Here is an 18,614-nt window from a genome sequence, read left to right as displayed (position 1 = left end):
AACCCTCAGCCATTCGCCCTCTCTTGATGACGGGGACCCTCACAGTTCCTGGCACGACAACTGATACATTGGCCCTCAGTCAGTCAGTGTCTAATGAAAACCAAGTGTTGTACTACGGTCATATTTCTTCTTCTTTTTTTTTTTTTTGGTGAGGCAGTCAGGGTTAAGTGACTTGCCCAGGGTCACATTTGAACTCAGGTCCTCCTGACTCCAGGGCCGGTGCGCTATCCACTGCGCCACCTAGCTGCCCCACCAGAGTAATGTTTCTTAAGTCGTGATCTGAGAAACCCAAAGCAGTAGAAATTGCCTGATAATATTCTTTGTGTTTGTCATTGAAGTCCTTAACTTGATGTTCTTCTGTATTCGTAAGCAGAAACTCTTAAATCTGCAGAATCGGTTGCTCCATAGGGATTATTTAACTGAATTCTGTGCCCAGGGCTCCCAAGGCAGAAATGAAATAGGCCCTGCCCTCAGAGAGCTTCCACTCTCTGCTTTTGCATCAGAAATTAGGTTGCAGTTTCTAGAAATGTCGAGAGAAATTCAGGTCAAGAAGCCATATAGTTAGGCGCTTAATTTGCCTTTATTCATTTCCCTAAAAACCTTCCTGATACTAAATCTAGTTTTTCAGAGGAAAGTAGTCCTTGAAACAAAAGCCCTTCCTCTTCTCAGAAAGAATGTTAAAGAGGCCTTGACTATCAGCAGCTGAGGGAGGCTAGTGCTTGTGCAGGAGCACCCACAGTCAAGGTTTTTTGTTTTGTTTTCCCTGAGCATGAAGGGATGCTTGTTGTTAACTCCCTCGGGTGGTGCCTGGGGAGACCTGCTCCTCTGGGCTTTTCTCCTGGGCCCTTTGGGGGAATTGATGAGAGGGAGCTCTTCACTTGTGACAGCCTCAGCTCTTTGGCTGCATTGTGGTTCCCAAGCATCTTGTGGGCTGAGTTCTAGGAACAGAGTGTGCAGAAAAATGCATCAGAAAGCTTTGGAAAAGGTGACAGGACACTAGGGTCCGTACTTCTCTTTAATTGCTGTGTAACCTAGGGCAAGTTAGTCTACCTCTCTGGGTGCCTTCGTCTTTATCTGTGAAGCGAGTGGTCCTGGTCTCAACGATTCTTTCCAGTTCAAAATATCACATCCACCCTTTCATTGTTCTGGTCCACCCCTTCATTTTAAAAATGAGGAAGCTGGGACCTAAAGAGATAAGTGACATGGGGTCCCCCAGTTGGATAGTGAGACATTTTAGAATCTTTCTTGATATCCTTGTGGAAAAGGTGGAGAAATGTGAGCCTGGTGATAGTATTTGAGGCAGGTTCAAAGCTGATTGAACCACCATATACAACGTGTGCATTCCTGAAGTGAGGTCGCTAGGGGCCTGCTGCGGGCCTCTGTTCTTTTTTTTTTTTTTTTGGTGAGGCAATTGGGGTTAAGTGACTTGCCTAGTCACACAGCTAGTAAGTATTATGTGTCTGAGGCCGGATTTGAACTCCACGTCCTCCTGACTGTAGGGCCGGTGCTCGATCTGCTGCACCACCTAGCTGCCCCAGGCCTCTGGTCTTGAATGAAAATCTAGAAGAAAAACTAAGTGCAGAAATCCTCAGTGGCTTCTTACTGCCTGACGTTCAAGGCCTTCCTCAGGCTAGCACAGTCCTGTTTTTCCAGCCGTATCTAATTATCAGTCCCCTTCGAGTGGTCTAATGACGATTTTTGCTATAACCCAGCTGAACTGCTTACTGCCTTTGGAACACACTCTGTGATGCCTCGTCTACACGTCTTGGCTTACACTGAATTATGTGCCTGGAGAGTCTTTCTGTCTCCTTTTTGTTTGTCAGAAGCCTGTCTCAAATGCTTTTCCCAGAGTCCTCCCTGGTTCTGACACAGAGCTTTTGTCCCCCTCTGGCCATGTTTGTGTGTCATTGTGTGTTTGAGTTATCTCAAACTAGGTTACCACCTAGCTCCAATGAAATCATCTCTGGAAAGTGCTTTACAAACCTTAAAGCACTCAAAAAGTGTCAGGCATTGTCACCAGACTAGAAGCTCCATGAAGGCAGGCACCCTATCTTGTCCAGATTTTGAGTCTAAGATTTAGAGCGCTTGGCAGAGTAATTGCCACTGAGTAGGACCATGGGATCATGGATTTAGAATTGGAAATTCTACAGGGGAAATCAGCAAGTACTTGGTTTTGGGTTTTTGTTTTTTTAAGGCAATTGGGGTTAAGTGACTTGCCCAGGGTCACACAGCTAGTAAGTGTCAAGTGTCTGAGGCCAGATTTGAATCCAGGTCCTCCTGACTCCAGGGTCAGTCCTCTATCCACTGCGCCACTTAGCTGCCCCCCCATCTTCATTATTATTCATAGCATCATTGAAACTCTGAATAGGAGGGGACTGGAGAAGTCGGTAGGGGAACAGACCTTTATTCAGCACCTCCTGCGTGCCAGGCACTGTGCTAAGCCCTTTACTATGATTACCTCCTTTAGCCCAATCCCTACCTCAGGCATAAATTTCTGTCCCAACCCTGTCACATGCTTATTATCTGTCCTGTGCTTAGATACCTCCAATGTCTAGTGACTCCTTTCCAAGAGACCCAATCTCACTTGGGGATCTAATGGTTAGAAAGGTCTTTATTATCGTTCTACAAGTGAACTTTGATTGATGATTTTTCTTAAGCCTTCACCTTAGTCTGATGATAATATAAAAATGGAAAGAAATTTTTTTAAAAGCCTCTTTTGGGGGCAGCTAGGGGCCGCAGTGGATAGGGCACCAGTCCTGGAGTCAGAATGCTGACTCAGATGCTTGACCCTTACTAGCTGTGTGACCCTGGGCAAGTCACTTAATCTCGATTGCCTTGTCAGTCCCCCCCCCCCAAAAGCCTCTTTTGGAAGTTGCCAATTTGAAGTTACCCACTTTGCTTTGGAAAGGCAGCACTTTCCTGCCATCTGGATTTCTGGGTGCCTTGGTTCCCACAGACTCCTGCTAAGAGTTCTGTACATGAACAACTTGTTGACCTATTTCAAAAGGCTGCTGACAGAACTTAGTTTGTTCCAAAAGTCTCCTTTAAAAAGAATTTATATCTCTATTTGGTCTTGAAATACTGACAACAACTAGGACAAATAAACAGTCGTGTGGTCTGACTTCACTGGGCTGTCTAGGGTACGTCATTGGGACTCTCGGGGCTTCCTTATGCTTTAATGTACCCTTTGGGGAAAGTGGGCCTCTCAGTACCAAGACACCTGATTTTTTGTGTCAAGAGCATGTCACTTAGGGTTCGTTGTGTGAGTAAAATGACATGCTGGATGACAACTTGCAGGTTTTGGTTCTGGGTTTTGGTGCTCATTTGGCCTAAATCAGTTAGAGTTCTGATTCTGGGGACAACCTTGCTCCCATCCTAACAGAACATGAAATGTTGCCTACTTGCTTTTTGAACGTCAGAAGGGAGTAGGAGTCACTGGGGAAAGAGCAGGCAGGTTGTTTGGGGAGTGAAGCTGCAACTGGTTCTAGGATGAGCCTTCAGCTCTTTCTGAGGGACCTCTTGGTAAAGGCAGAAAGCTGGAGCTGCCTCACTTGGGCTTCTCAGCTTGAAAAGGCAGGATGAGAACTGTTACGGAGCCCAAAGCCAATTCCTGATCTCAAAGAGGCGTCAGTCAGCCATTTTTTATGTAGTGTCTCTCTTTGCAGAGGACTGTGGGAGAAAAAGAAGTCTATGTGGTCATAAGAACCTTAGGAAAGGTGGGGACATTCGAGATGGAGAAAAAGAACCTAAGCTTTGCGAAGTTAAGTAACACAAGAAATAGATAACATTTCAGCATGCGCTGGCACAATATCACACTAGATAAATTGCCAAATGGAATAGTTAAAACAGTAAATGGTATAGTTATCCAGAGGGGGTACAGATCACAGGGGGCTAGAGGAGGCTTTACAAAGGAGGAGATTTGAGATGGTCTGGGAAGGCTGGAGAGAATGGGTGGGATTCCAAGGTAAAGGAAAGAGGAAGCTAAACTAAGGGAAAAGACGAGTGTAGGGATGTGTTTTGGAGGTCACTAGGAGACATGTGGGCGGCTGAGGAAAGCAGGTGAAGATGAAGAGCGTTTGGGGCCAGATGCTTATAGGACTTTGAATGAAATGGTCCTGTTCCAGCCTATCTTCCCCAACATATTGTCACCTTCACCTTCCCTGCTCCCTCACTCATCTTTCCTCATTCCTGTTCACTTGCCGCTTTCTTACTGCCTGCACACACACACACATCTCCTCTAGTCTCAAAAACTCCTCACTCGATGTGCCCGTCCCCCCTAGGCTGTCGTCCTGGGTCTCTCATCTCTTTCATGACTCCTTGGGAAGGCTCTCTACAACAGGTGCAATCCCTTCCTTTCCTCTCATTCTTAACTCTTTGCAGTCTGACTTCTGACCTCATAATTCACCTGAAACTGCTGTCTCCAGGGTTATCCGTGATCTCTTAGCTGCCAAATCTATTCGCCGTTTCTCAATCCTCAATCTTTTTGACCTGTCTCCAGTCTTTTTGACACTGTTCTCCCTGATACAGACCACTAGGTGGCCCAGTGGATAGACTGCAGAATTTGGAGTCAGGAAGACCTGAGTGAATCCTACCTTAAAGTGCTATAGAAATACTTGTTATTATTATCTCGAGGTTTTCATGACACTTCTCTTCTGGTTCTCCTCCTACTTGTCCGACCATTCCTCTGTGTCCTTGGCTGGATTTTCATCCAAGTCATGCCCACGAACAGTGGCAATTCCCTTAAGTCTCTCTCTCTCTCTTTTTCTCTCACCATATTCTTCCCAATTCCTCACCCACCTGTGTTCTTTCCTACCAAAAAAAAGTCGGGTTCTTATGGGTGCCATTGCTGCTTGAGAACTAATTGGTGCCCTGCAGATGGGTAAAGCACTGAACGTGGAATCAGGAAGACCTAGTATCAAATCCTACCTCAGATACTTGCTATCTGTGTTACCCTGATCAAGACACTGGACTTCTCTGGGCTTCAGTTTCCCTATGTGTAAAATGAAAAATATGATCCTTGGATTCTTCAGTAGTACTGTAGATTTTTAAGGCTTAGAGCAAGAGAGCACAGGAAGTGGAAGAGGCCAGCTTATTTCCTTCCAACAACTTGTATTTTTCATCACCAGTAAACAGCCATTTAGAATTCTGCTCTTTTTAACTCACAGAAAACCAGCTTTCACCCTGAAAATACTCATTAGCCCCTGTGAGATCTATTCTTACTGTGGCTAGAACTTGAGCTTGCGGTTTAGGAAGGGCCTGTTCCCAGTCTGCCCTGTCACAGATGGGCCTTGGAGCAAAGATCTATTGCTCTTCCTCCTATTTCACTCAATAGAAATGGAGGGATTGTACTGCTGCAGTCTTGCTAGATGTTTCATTGTGAATTTGCCATGAGAAAAACTGAGATGCAGGTTTTCCAGGTTAACCAAGTCAGAGGCAGCAGGAAGATGGTTGTCAGGGACCACAAAGAAATTCTCCATATTGGAGTTGAAGACTATGACAAGGCAGATCTGTTGCTGCTTATTATCTTGTGTTCCAGAGGGACCAACCTTTCAGTGATTGCTATAGTTGCTCAGCAGATACTCAGGTGAAGTGGCAAGGGAATCATCAGCTCACTGTATGCACCGACAGGTAAGAAATGTGAAAGCCTTGGCTGCCCGGAAGGGGAGGGATCCCTGCAGCCTTCCATTGGCTTCCATCGACAGGGCCTTCCTTGCTTTGGCAGAAGGCCCCTCATCTCTAAAGGATGCAGTAGCTGAGGAGCAGATTCCAGTAGCCATGCTGGTCCCAGCATCTCTTGTTCTGGCTGGTGGATTTCTTTTTGCCTTGGCTTCTGTCCTATGTTTCTAGGGGAGGGACTGAGAATCAGGTTAGGCGTTTAGGGGCAGTCCACATCCTCTGCTGTTGTTAACAAGCCAAAAGTCAATTGTGGAGCTCTCCCTTGTGGCTTCTGATCGAAACAATGGGAAGTAATATCAACTGAAAACAAGCAGACAAAAGTCTTTTCTGAAATTCTGCAGAGGCAAGTGCTTCCTGGGGTATAATTGGAATTAGTAGTGCTTTTTGTTGGGCGGTGCTGACTTGCACTAGGAAAACTAAAGGCGTCAGAAGTCAATTTGCTCCTGACTTTAGGGGCTACTTAAGACCATGTGTTGCCTATTAAAACCAGCAGATGAGAGGGTGCTTGCATTACAGAGATAGATTCTTTGACCTTTTTAGGAAACAAAGAGGGAGGTTGGACTGTCACTTCTCTGGGATATTGTAGAAGACACAAGCTTCAGGAGGCAGTTGTACTAGAAAGCCATGGAAAAATGAGCGTTTTAAAAATCCCCATTCTGCTCTGAAATACTGTGATTCCAGAAAAGGTCATTAGGGAGAGAGGTCATAGGTGTGGTATGCTTAAAGCTCTGTTTGTGGTGGCAAAGAATTGGAAACTGAGAGGGGTGCCCATCAGTTGGGGAATGTCTGAACAAAGTTAAGGGATGTGAATGTGATAGATACTGTTGTGTTATAAGAAATGATAGAGGGAATGATTTCAGAGAAACCTGGGGAAAATTGTATGAACAGATCCAGAGTCAAGTGAGCAGCAGATCCAGGAGAACAGTTTATATCATAACCACAACATTGGAAAGACAAACTTTGAAGAGGGTTAAAAACTCTGATCAACACGAGAACCAACCATTCCAAAGGACTTGTGAGAAAATATGCTGCCTACCTCCTGGTAGAGAGGGGAAAGACTCAGACTGAAGACTGAGACATGGCCTCTATTTGCCTGCATTTTCTCATCTGTAAAATGAGGATAATAATAGTACGTGTTTTCCGGGGTTGTTGTGAGATCAAATGAGATAGTGATAATGAAATGCTTAGCACAGGCAGGCCATGAAAATGTTAAAAAAAAAAATGAGGGATTTGTTTCAGCAACAACCGATTATTAAACACTTACTAGTGTTTAGTCAGGTTTGACTAGGTGACTGCAAAGATCCTGGAGTGGTTTGCCTTTTCCTTCTCTTCTCCAACTTGCCCAAGGTCACCGGTCTTCCTGACTCCAGGCCCAGTACTCTGTCCCTTGAGCCATCTGTGCTAATTGCTGAGCATACAGATACAAGCAGAAAGAAAGCAACTTGCCCTTGCCCTCAAGGAGCTTTTGTTCTAACAGAGGAAACTACACATAAAAGGAAGCTGAAAAGGGAGAATGAAGATGCCTTTGGTGGGCCTGGTGGACTGGAGGGTAGCTTGGAGAAACCTGGGTACCTTCCTTAAATGGAGGGTTGGGCAGGAGCCGGCCAGTCAGAGGGAGAGGCCAAAGGCAGGATGAGGGTCCTTTCAGTTGGTGGATTCGGGGCTGAAGTGAGCTTCCAGATAAAGAGATTTCTGGGGTGGGTGGAGAAAGCCGGGAGTGTGGCCTTAGTCTGAACGTTGGTATCAAATTGGCCATTTTGAAGCTGGGCTTGTTCCGGTGCTTGGGAGCTTTGTCTTTGTTACTTTCTCAGTTGGGGTGGGCAGAAGTGTGAGGGAGAGAAGGTGAATCTCCATTTGGGGCAAAAAAGGAAAAAAAGAAATTTAATTTAAAAAAACAGAACTTGCTTTAAGCTTCCTGAAGGCCTTACCTCATTGCAGGCCAGTTTTGTAGATGACACAGCTGAAGCCCAGAGAGGGGGAAATGATGACAGGTCATCAGAGTCAGGAGTCAGAAAGGGCGTCAGCCAGTCGAGCCGGCTTCCCTTTCTAGCAGAGGCTCCCTACAGACAAAATGACTCCTGCTCACCCAGTTCTTTGAGTGTCAGGATTCACTCCAAGGCCAGGTCACTTTCTGCTGTTGTGTTGACTCCGCTCTGCTGGGAGTCAGGAGATAGGGGGTCTAGACCTTTGACTTTAGGGAAGTCATTTCCCATCTCAGACATTCAGTTCCTCTCTAAAATGGGGGAGCTGGGCCAGGGGATCTCCAAGGTTACTTATAGCTCTAAAAAGGATTCTAAGTAAACTTGATTTCAGAAGGACAGGATAAAGGAGATGTGGGTGTGATAAAGGAAGGGCAGACAAGGCCGGCTTCATTACTTTCTTTCTATTGGTGTCATAGTAGTCGTGTTTTGGCTTGGGCAAGATCTGTATCAGAAATCTGGTTTCTGAGCTTGGTGTAAACTCCTGGAGTTAGGCTTCCAGCAGCTTCCCTTACATGGATTGAACTTCCCATAATAGAGCCCTCCCCCCATCTGCCATTGTTTCATTTTTTGTTTTTCTATCTCTAGTGCCTAGCATGGTGCTTTTCACATATAGAATTATGGAAAGTCTTGTGATTTTTGTCAGTAGAGAATCCCCTGAGCCTGAGACTTAGAAGGTCAGGCTTGAGGCACATGAAGTGACTGGCCCAGAGTCACAGCTTTGCCATTGACTGACTCTGTGTGTGTGTGTGTGTGTGTGTGTGTGTGTGTGTGTGTACTTGGGAGCTCCAGCATTAAGTTGCAGGTGGTGGGTCTGCATTAGCAGAGGAAGCTCCTCATCAGGTCAGAAAGAAAAGATGTATCTCAGATGACATTTGGGTTTTGAGCCTGGTAATGTGTTTGTGTCAGGCAGGGAAGGTGGCAGTGGTGGGCTGTTGGGATAGTGAAGTCAGCTGGGGGCTTATTAAGACATGGAGATGTAAGAATCTAGTACAGTAAATGGAATTGGGGTATGAGCCAGGGGAGGCATCTTGAGAGAAAAGAACCATTGGAGCTTGAGCTTGAAGCTCACAGATGGGGAATTGGGGGGTGGGGTTCTCTTGCCCGGCCCTCCCCGGCACTGAGTTACAGCCACACTATGTTCAGCCTGTCATTGGTGACTAAACCAAATTATTAGTGTAATGGACTTTTAGAGCTCGGAGATACTAGACAGGATGAGTCCAGAGGTTCTTAACCTGAACTTTAAAAATACATTTTAAAACTATAGTTCAGTATAATTAGTTTCCTCGATAATCCTATGTATTTTGTCTTATGCATTTTAAAGCATTTTGAGAAAAAGTCCCTAGTTTGAACAGAATGCCAAAGGGACCCGGAGCTCCAGACCTAGACCACACTCTTTGTTTCACAGACAAGGAACCCAAAGCTCAGAGAAGCCTGTCACTTGGCTGAGGATGCACAGCACAATAGCTCCCTGGACTCTGCAGCTCATGTCCTTTCTTTCCCCTGAAGCCCACTGCATTGTCACAGGGTGTCTTGGGGGCCAGACGTGTGCTCCTCCTGGAATCCAAGGAAGGCCCGAGAAAGCCAGAGGAAACGACTTCTCTCGGTTTTATTGTAGTTACAGAAGCCTGGGCTCAGCCTCCCCATGGCCTCTGGTAGCCCAGAGCACAGCGAGGGAGGAGTGTCCTTCTGGAGGCTACAGCATGTTGGCCAGAAGGGCTGTTTGAAGGATGGGTTGGACTCCGTGATCACTGGAGTCCCTTCCAAGATGGAAATTCTGTGATTCTGTGAATGCATTCAGTTGTTCATTAAATTACAAACTTAGGCAGCTGGGGCATCAGTGCACAGTGGGGGTCTGGGATCAGGAAGACTAGAGTTCAAAAATGGCCTCACTTACTAGCTGGGTGTCCCTTCACCTCAGTCTGCCTCAGTCCCCTCAGTTGTAAACTGGGAATAATCAGAGCCTCTCCCTCCCAGGGTGGTGAGGATCAAATGAGGTAATGTTTTAAAGTGCTTTAGCATAGGGCCTGGCGCATAGTAGGTGCTTAATAAATGTTTATTTCCTTATGCTTTGAAACAAATATACTGTGGTTTTAAACTGCTTCTTTACACTCCTAATTTGTGCTTTTGCTTTTACGGAGCATTTGGGGACTTGAAATATAACAGTGGTAACCCCCAGACGCTGACAGGAGGTCTGAGGATTTAGAATAACCTGCCCCTGGGGAAAAAAAAATGGATTTGGAGATTTTGAAGAGCAAAATGAAAGTGAAGCCCATTTTGGAGTCCCCAACAAGTTGTTGCATGTGATTATTTCTCGCGCCACTCGAATCAGCCTTGGCTGCCATAGCTCAGGGAGGCCATTATCCGAGGCTCTTTCCTCAAGCGGCAGGCCCCTGTGCTTGCAGCTCCCCAGCGCTTCCTGATCCCAGGCTGCAGCCAGAGACAAAATGTCCTGCTCTCGCCCTCCCTCCCTCTTTGGAGAAAGAAGGAGCCTTCTCTTCTCTTCCCATGCCCAGATAATTAGCAGTAGTTTTGCAGTCTTCTTGTAGCACACTTCCTAACATTACCTTCAGCATGAGGACCCAGCAGAACAGGTGAGGAAACACCACAGTACAGTCATCATATTGTACCATGGGCAGGGAGTGGCTTCCTTCTCGTTTTGCTCTTGTCTTTATCATAAAACATTTTCTAAATGTTTGACAGGGACTTTTTGGTTGTTGTCTCCTATTGGTGATAGTTACTAGAGACATAGAAGTGGATATCTTGAATAAGTCTTTTCAAATAAATCATTTCATAGTCCTATTTCTATCTCCATGTAAGAGGAGAAAATGTAGGCTGAAAGGCCGGGTCACTTGACGTCGGGTTATCAGATGGCACAGAATCACATTTACTGGGCCACTGCCTCTTTGCGTGAGAAGCCGAAAGGCTTCTTCATTGCTGGAGCTGCCACAGAGAATGAAACAGCTGCAGTCCAAGAAGTGTGTAAATAGTTGGGGAAATCAGATTTCCAACTTTAGGAGGAGAGGAATACAGCCATGGAAATTAGTATTTACATTAAATAATTGAAGAGCAATTTTATATTACATAAATATCTTAGAGAGGACTCAGACAACCTTCTAACTATTCAGATTTTTCAAGTGTTTAATGTTCTTCACCTTCTGCTAAAGCCCTGCTTCTAGCAGGGAGGGAACCCTGGGTGAATTTCAAAGGCAAGCCAATAGAGTGTGAGCTCTGGTGTGCTCCACCAAGCTGAATGGCTTCGAATTTCGACCCAGTGATGAACTGTGGATGCCTTTTGTCCAGGGACTAGCCTCACAGATTCAGAGGGGCTTCACCCCAGCTGGCTGCAGAGCGATGAATTCTTCTGCCATAGCAACTCCCCCAGACCATCGACAGAGTCGTGTGTGACCTGCGTTGGTTGAAGAAGTGCCCACAAAATCAGATTATACATCCTGGGGTCAAGGGAGCAATGGATCGCAGAAGGGAAGAGCCTGAAGGAAAGAGGCCTGCTTAGGAAGCGGTAATCATAGTCAAGATGAGAGCTAATGAGAGGGAAGAGATACGAAAGGTTGAATTTTAATAGGACTTTATTAGATGTGGACTTTTAGGAAGAGGAGAGAATCAAAGATGGGAGCTCCTTGAAGTACGCCAGTAAGATTTACCTGAGAGTTTGACTGTTTCCATTTTTAGTCTCTTTCAGTGGCAGCCATGGAACAACAAAAGAACATGTGGGTCTTCCCACCCCTTGGAAGTGAGTGTTGAGTGAGTGCCTAGCCTGCTGGGAGAGGATTTCTGTACCCCGATGCGCCTTAGGAACAGTCGGCCAGATGACTGAGTGCTTCTGATGCGCACAGTGACTTGTGGGAATCTTTGACCTTGGTCAACTCTTGCCTCCATTGTCAGACACCATTTGGTTTGTATTAATTGTGCGGCTGCCCTGTGCAATGTGTCGTGGTATGCTTTCAGGGACAGAATTGTGTGCAAAGGCCAGTAGCAGGTAATAGTACAAAACAGCACATAATGAAGGCAAAACAAATACTAGAGACAGTGAACGTTAGGGGAACTCAGAAGAGGCTTAGAAGAGCACCTTCCTGCTGTGTTTCCAAAAGGCATCCTTTCCAGGGAGAGTGATGTTTGAGCTTGGCCCTCAAGCCAATAAATTAAATTCAGCAAATATTATCTAAGCACCTACTACGTGCAGTTTGCCATGCCTGCTGCTGGGAACAATTCTTGTCCTCAAGGAGCAAGTATTAGCCACTTGGATAGAGAGAAGACATAACCCAAATAGTTTGTAAATTAGAATATGTGTGTACAGAAGTGACTCAGACAGTGACACGAGAGAACCGAGGAGGGAAGAGTTACTTCTGGCTGGGGGGGGGGGGGGCCCAGCGATAGGAGGAATGAGGTAGAAATGAGCGTGGACCAGGCTGGGAATGGCCTGTGCCCAGAAAGCCACTGAGCTTGGGAGAAGGCAGGACAAGAGTGAGGAGCCACTGTTCCTGAGTGAATAGTCTTACCCAGAAATAGTCGTGTGAAATAAAACCAGAAAGGGAGTTTGGAGATAGATGACAGAGGGCCTTGAGCGCCAAGCTAAGGAGGGTGCAGGTTATCCAGTAGGCAGTAGGGAGTCATCAGAGGCTCTTGGGGGAGGAAGTGAAGTGAATGACTCTCTGTGGGCATTATTTTGTCAGTGATATGAAGAATGGATTGGCGAAGGAAAAACTGGAGTCAGGGAGCCCGGTAAGGAGGCTGTTTCCATAACCTAGGGGAGATCTAATGAGGGGGGATAGCGGGGAGGGAGATTGCAAAGGTGGGTCTAACTTGACAACAGATTGCATGTGAAATGGACGGGAGGAATCACTAACTGGGGTTTCTGCGTCAGAGACGCTTCTTATTAGGGATGTTTCTTATTATGTTCCAGAAAGCGCCGTTATCCCTCCCCTTGATTATGAATGACAAGAATGCTTTCAAGTGATTATTAACAATTTATATTTCAAAGAGATTTTTCACAAACCATGTCAGGATGAGTGGACAGAATTTAAAAGCTAGTAAAGAAAAAGAAAGCTCATCTACGGTGCCTCTTGTTCACTGCAGCTTTTACGATTTTTTGGGCTGGGATTTGTGGCCCAAGGGCTAGAAAACCACAGGCGCTCCAAGGAATAGGGTGTGATGTGACCCAAGCAAAGGGGTTTTGATGGGGCAGCTAGGTGGCGTAGTGGATAGAGCTCTGGCCTTGGAGTCAGGAGGACCTGAGTTCAAATCCAGTCTCAGACACATGACACTTACTAGCTGTGTGACCTGGGGCAAGTCACTTAACCCCAATTGCCTCACCAAAAAAGCAAAAAAAAAAAAAAGACATCAGGTAAAAAGGGGTTTTGGAAGCTAGAGAAGAAGTGAATGATTGTCAGAGCACCTCCTTATTTTGATTTAGGATTAGTGTTAGTACAGGCCCTGTGGTGCAGCAAGGTTATGTGAAATCAGGGCAGATGCTAGACTTGATTTGGGGGGATGACGAAAAAGCTACTATGAAGTCAATAATACTTTTAAATAAAATGTCTTTCAATGAATTTATATTTTGTAAATCTTATAGCACTTACATACATCTGAAAAAATAATAATACTCTATATGCGAGACATTTGTTCAGTCTACAGAATTGTGCTTATTTATGTATTTATGCGTAGATCCCCACAAGAAACCACTGAACTCATTTATTTGTATTTAAATAATGATTTCTGGGTTCTCCTTTTAACTTAAAAAGAAGCTGAGTTGAACCTTTTTAGTTTGTTTCCTTAAAGAATTTTCTGTTTTTCTCATCAAGAGGAAAATATCCTCATTAAAAAAAGGATGTCTGTCCCCCACCCTACCACCATCTCAGTAAACTCCCACCAGCTCCCTCCTAGCTCTAGGATCAGAAGAAAACCCCTCAGTTTGTCATTTGAAGGTTTTTACAACCTGGCCCCTTCCTGTCTTTCCGGTCCTTTGAAACATCACTCTCCTCCACAGCTTTGGTGACCCAGCTTCCTGTTGGGCTCACCGCTTCATCTCCCGTCTCCAGGCTTTTGTACTGGCTGTATCATGCCTGGAATGCACTCTTTTCTCACCTGCCTCTTCCAAGCCCCGGTTTCCTTCCAGACTCAGCTCAGGGTCCTCTTTCTCCTTTCCTGCTCCTCGCCCAGTTCTCCCTCCTCAGAGTACCTTGAATTTATTCTGTATCTCGTCCCTGAGTGCCGCCTCATCTCATCTTTTGGAGTGTAATATCCTTAAGGGAGGGTGCATTCTACTTAGGTCTTTGTATCCTAACCCTTGGCCTAGTGATTGGCATGCAGTGGGTGGGTAATAATTATTTGGGAATTGCTTGTGTTCATAGAGTCATAGAATCTTCACTTCCTTTTCCTGGGTACCAGAAAGTCTCCTCGAGAGAACAGAAGACTCCTCTCTGATAGAGGGCATGTGTTCCTCATCAGCTGTGCCATTGGCCTGCTTTCCTGCTGATAGCACGGGCATGCCCTTCAGAGCCAGCGCCTTGTAACACAGCCTGGGGATCACCCAAGGCCCAGGAGCTTTCCAAGAAGGTTTCTCAGGGACAGTTACATTTAGCTTTTTCCCATGTTTTCCTTTAAGGCTCTGCTGCTGCTGCTTCTTATATCCCGCACTCAACTGTCATCTCTCCTCTTCTCCTAGTGCAGTTTACTTCCTGCTTCCACATATATATATATATATATATATATATATGTATATGTATATATACACATACATTCATTCATTCATTCATTTATTTATTTATTTGTTTATTTTGGCTAGGCAGTGGGGTTAAGTGACTTGCCCAGAGTCACACAGCTAGTAGATGTTATGTGTCTAAGGCCAGATTTGAACTCAGGTCCTCCTGAATCCAGGGCCAGTTCTCTATCCACTCTGCCACCTAGCTTGCCTCCTATAGTATTTGTTTGATTTTTTGGGGGAGGCATTCGGGGTTAAGTAACTTGCCCAAGGTCACACAGCTAGTAAGTGTCAAGTATCTGATCTGAGGCTGGATTTGAACTCAGGTTCTCCTGACTCCAAGGCCGATGCTCTATCCACTGCGCCACCCAGCTGCCCTTCCTGCTTTTATATTTAATCATCTCCTTCCTCTCCTCAAGCCTTTTACTTCCTTGAGCAGACTGCATCTCCTGAAGCAAAATCATGCCATGGATTCTGTTCTGAAATCTCGTAATAGTTCATGCCAGTGTTCCTTTCCTCACCATTTTTAACCCTGATGCATCATATAAACTTTTGGTTTCACTCTTGATTTCTTATGACGATTACTTTAAATAATACATTGTTTTTGACAATGGAAAGTTGTGGTTCTTTATGGCTACTGCATACCAAATAAGAGCCTCCCTGGAAAAACCTCTCCTTCCATAGGGAGAGAAATTTTAGGAAAGGCGAGCTGCTTTCAAAGACCAAGAAGCTTTGAGCTACAATAGGACTTTGCTGCCCAAGGAGGCCTTGTTTCTAGCCTTCCGGCCCTCCCTCCCATCCTTTCCTGACTGAATCCTCCTTGGATTGAAGGTCGAGGTGCTGGAACTATAAAGAAAAAAATAGTAAGGATAAATCATTGAAACAAGTGGAGAAAGTTCTTGCCTTTCACTTGCATCATTCCCAATCCAACATTTTTCATTCTCTGAGGACCAGTTATCTCAATTGTTTTATGCCCCTTGCTGTGTGAATTTCTATGGCACTAGGTACATGTTAGTTATCATTATCATTTCCCTTTTGTTGTGTGCCACGATTAGCATCTTTAGCCTTCTAAAGTTTGCTTCCATGTTACTGTAGCACTATTGTGCCCTGGGAGCCTAGGAGCTGTCATAACCCTGGCCTTCTGATTTCCTGATGTAGGAGGGCTCATTTCATGGACCGTTTCCTGCCTCACAGTCTGGAGTTTGAGGGAAGCAACCCTAAAGGTCCTGTAATCTGGGGGTGTCGAGCTCAGCTAGAAAAGCATGCCTTTCAGCTATGTATTGATTTAATCAGGTACAATAAACATCATCTATGTTCTGGTGTATTTATATTTATTTTGTAAATATTTCTCAATTACATTGTAATTTGGTTTAGACAGAGGCCACAAATCTGGCATCTCTGATCTAATTCAAGCCCATAATTTTGATAGATAAGGAAATAGGAGGAGAGAGGGAAGTGACCTGCCCAAGGTCACCAAGCTTCCATTCAAACCCGAGTTCCCTGACTCCAAGCATTCTTTTTATGGAGGGTGCCACATTCCCATTTCATGTTGAACAAACCCTACACCAAACAAAGTATGCAGTCTTAGTTCAGGTCCTCATCACTTCTTTCCTTGACTGTAATAAATAGCATTCTAATTGGCTTCTCTGCCATCTTTCCCTTCTCTAGTTTATCTTCCACACAGTAGCAAAAATAATCTTCCCGAGGCTCAGGTCTGACCATGCCATTCCCCTGATCAAAAACTTTCGGTGACTTCCTGTTGCTTCTACAATAAAATAAAAACCCCTCAGCCTGGCCTCAGTCTTCCCACTGAAGAAAGCTAAGTCATCTTCTATAAGTGTTGGAAGAGAGAGGAAAGAAGAGAAGATTTGGAAGAGACTCTGTGAGAAAGGAGACAGGAGGAGTCCAGGGGAGAGGAGCAGCAAAAGCTCAACTGAAGGTGTCCAACATCAGTTTGTCCAGATCAGCCCTGGAGCAGCCCTGGAAGACTGAATGGTAGCTCTTACCCAGAGGTGAAGACCTATAGGATGGCAGAAGGTTTGGAGAAGCTAAGGGTAATTGTCAGCAAAGTGTTCAAGTGGCTGACCATCTGCACTGAGCGTGGCAAGGCGAGTGAAGCCATGATAGAGAAAATGGAGTAAGAGAGCGTGGATAAGTCATAACTGCAAAGAGTGGGATTCATGTGAATCAAGGAGAGGTGGGGAGATCTAAGTGGTCTTGAGTGTAGAGTGCCTTCTCCAAGTTCCAGATCTCAGAGATTTGCTTTTCATAGAGATAGTGAGATCTCCTGTGCTATCTGTCATAGTGGTGTGTGGTTGAACTGAAGGGAAAAGGAGATTATTGGAGTTGAGATTAAAGAATGAAAAGGTCAGATTGTCAGAGGAGTCATTCATTTTCACATGGGAATCCCCAATGATGGTGGCAGGGGGTAAGGTAGAGCAGAAGAGCATGGATTTGAATCTACTGAGCAAGTTAGGAGAGAGTCCTAGATGTCAGTAGATGACAGTGACAAACATTGGGAGAAGACAGTATAGGTGAATTGTGTGGAACTCAAAAGATGATAGCCTGGGAAGAACAGTGGAAAGCAAAGAGGCTGTCCAGTTCTCCTCCTAGTCCTGTGAGTTTGGGGGAATGAAAGACCTGGCCTCCCTAGAAGGGGTTTCTTAGGATTGTCGGGTGTAGAATTGGCAGCGATCTGAGAAGTCATTTAGCCCAGCTCTGTATTTTATCGTTGAGGAAACTGAAAGTCAAAGAAGTGATTTCTGCTAGGTCCCAAAGATGGCAGAGCTTGGATTTAAACCAAAGGCCTATGTCTAGTATTCCTTCCACTCTATGGCAGTGTTCTCTTGAGGAGAGTTAGATTTTGCATTGACGTAGTTAAAAATATTTACAGTGCCTAAGGACTAAGAAGATTTTGTTGCCAACTGTGGGGATTCCAGAGAGCTCAGTAGAATATTCTGAGAAATGGGTGAACCAGAAAGGTGTGGGCTTGGGAAGAAGTGGGGCTGCTGAGGGTAACATTAAGGTCCATTGCTTTAGTGGGGTCTAGATACTTCAGAAATGTGCCAGAAAATCTGAAGATCTCTGAAGTCATTTTAATTCTCTAACAGGGCGTGAGATTAGAGTGTTAGAAAAGAAAAAAGCCACATATTTTAAACAGCTCTCTCTCTTGCTGTGAGATAAAGAAATCTTCAGTCAGCCAAGGAGAAGTTTACTTTATTCCTTTCTACTGCCATCTATAACATTCTCTGATTCAGTAATCAGGTAGATAAGTCTCAGACCCTAGGCTCTTCTTCCAGACAAGATAAGAATCATTGTCTTAAGGAGGCCTAGGATCCAGCTGTTGTTACTTTGTGTAGTATGCCCCACAAAGACTGTTTCTAGTAATTGTTATCCTTCAGAGGGGAGTTTAGAAGGATTTTCTCAAGTAAATTTAAGAAAACTTGATCTCGGGGCAGCTAGGTGGCGCAGTGGATAGAGCACCAGCCCTGAAGTCAGGAGGACCTGAGTTCAAATCCGGCCTCAGACCAAACACTTGACACTTACTAGCTGTGTGACCCTGGGCAAGTCACTTAACCCCAATTGCCTAAAAGCAAAAAAAACCCAAAAACAAAAAACGAAAAAAAACTTGATCTCACCCATGTATGTGGTGAAATTGACTTTCCCATTTCTCCAAAAGGAGTAGGAAAAACTGTAAATTGTTGTTTCTTAAAATCCTGGTAATGCAAGTCCAAAATGTGAGATTGAATCATGCATGAGAGAAAGCAGAATTTGTTCCACTTTTTGTGCAAGTGGGAAGGTTTCTGACTCTAGACAGTCAGTCTCAGGAAAGACTCTTTGGTAGGAAGCCCATTGTGTTCTGCAGAAGTTGTGATTTATAAATGGAATCGAAAGACCACCTGGGTTATAGAAAACAGAAAGCACCACCTTTTGAAGGAGCTAGTTACTAGGGTAGAAATGACGGAAACTTTGGGAGAAGCAATGGACCTCTCCTAGACTTTGTGAGGAAAGGGAAAGCCAGGCATGGTCTGATATGTTCCCTAAATTTGGAGAAAACATGTCTAAGGGGGGGGGGTCAGAGGGAGAAAAGATAGAACCCTATGAACTAAAATTTTGTGGGGAAATCATTCCAGGAACAATGGGGAACTTCAAGAATAAAATTATAAAGATAGAAAAGGAAACTTGAGAAGGAAAAATGAGCTATCTGAAGAGACCTAAAAGGATGCATATAAGGAGCTCAT

At 44.9% G+C, this 18,614-nt stretch overlaps 1 protein-coding gene and 1 long non-coding RNA gene across 4 annotated transcripts in view; both read left to right on the top strand.

Moving 5' to 3' along the window:
• PDE6D (phosphodiesterase 6D) overlaps window positions 1-18,614 on the top strand; it is a 55,389-nt gene that overhangs the window by 20,447 nt on the left and 16,328 nt on the right. The gene's annotated exons all lie outside the window — the stretch shown is intronic.
• Window positions 1,405-15,697, top strand: LOC144457465 (uncharacterized). The gene is made up of 2 exons (XR_013486780.1): window positions 1,405-11,568; window positions 12,347-15,697. It is a non-coding gene; the product is annotated as an uncharacterized LOC144457465 (long non-coding RNA).

Source organism: Phascolarctos cinereus, unplaced genomic scaffold (assembly GCF_003287225.1).
Source record: "Phascolarctos cinereus isolate Bilbo 61053 unplaced genomic scaffold, phaCin_HiC Scaffold_5;HRSCAF=322, whole genome shotgun sequence".
Taxonomy (NCBI): domain Eukaryota; kingdom Metazoa; phylum Chordata; class Mammalia; order Diprotodontia; family Phascolarctidae; genus Phascolarctos; species Phascolarctos cinereus.
Note: the sequence above shows the minus strand (reverse complement) of the source record. Positions and strands in the feature narration are given on the sequence as shown.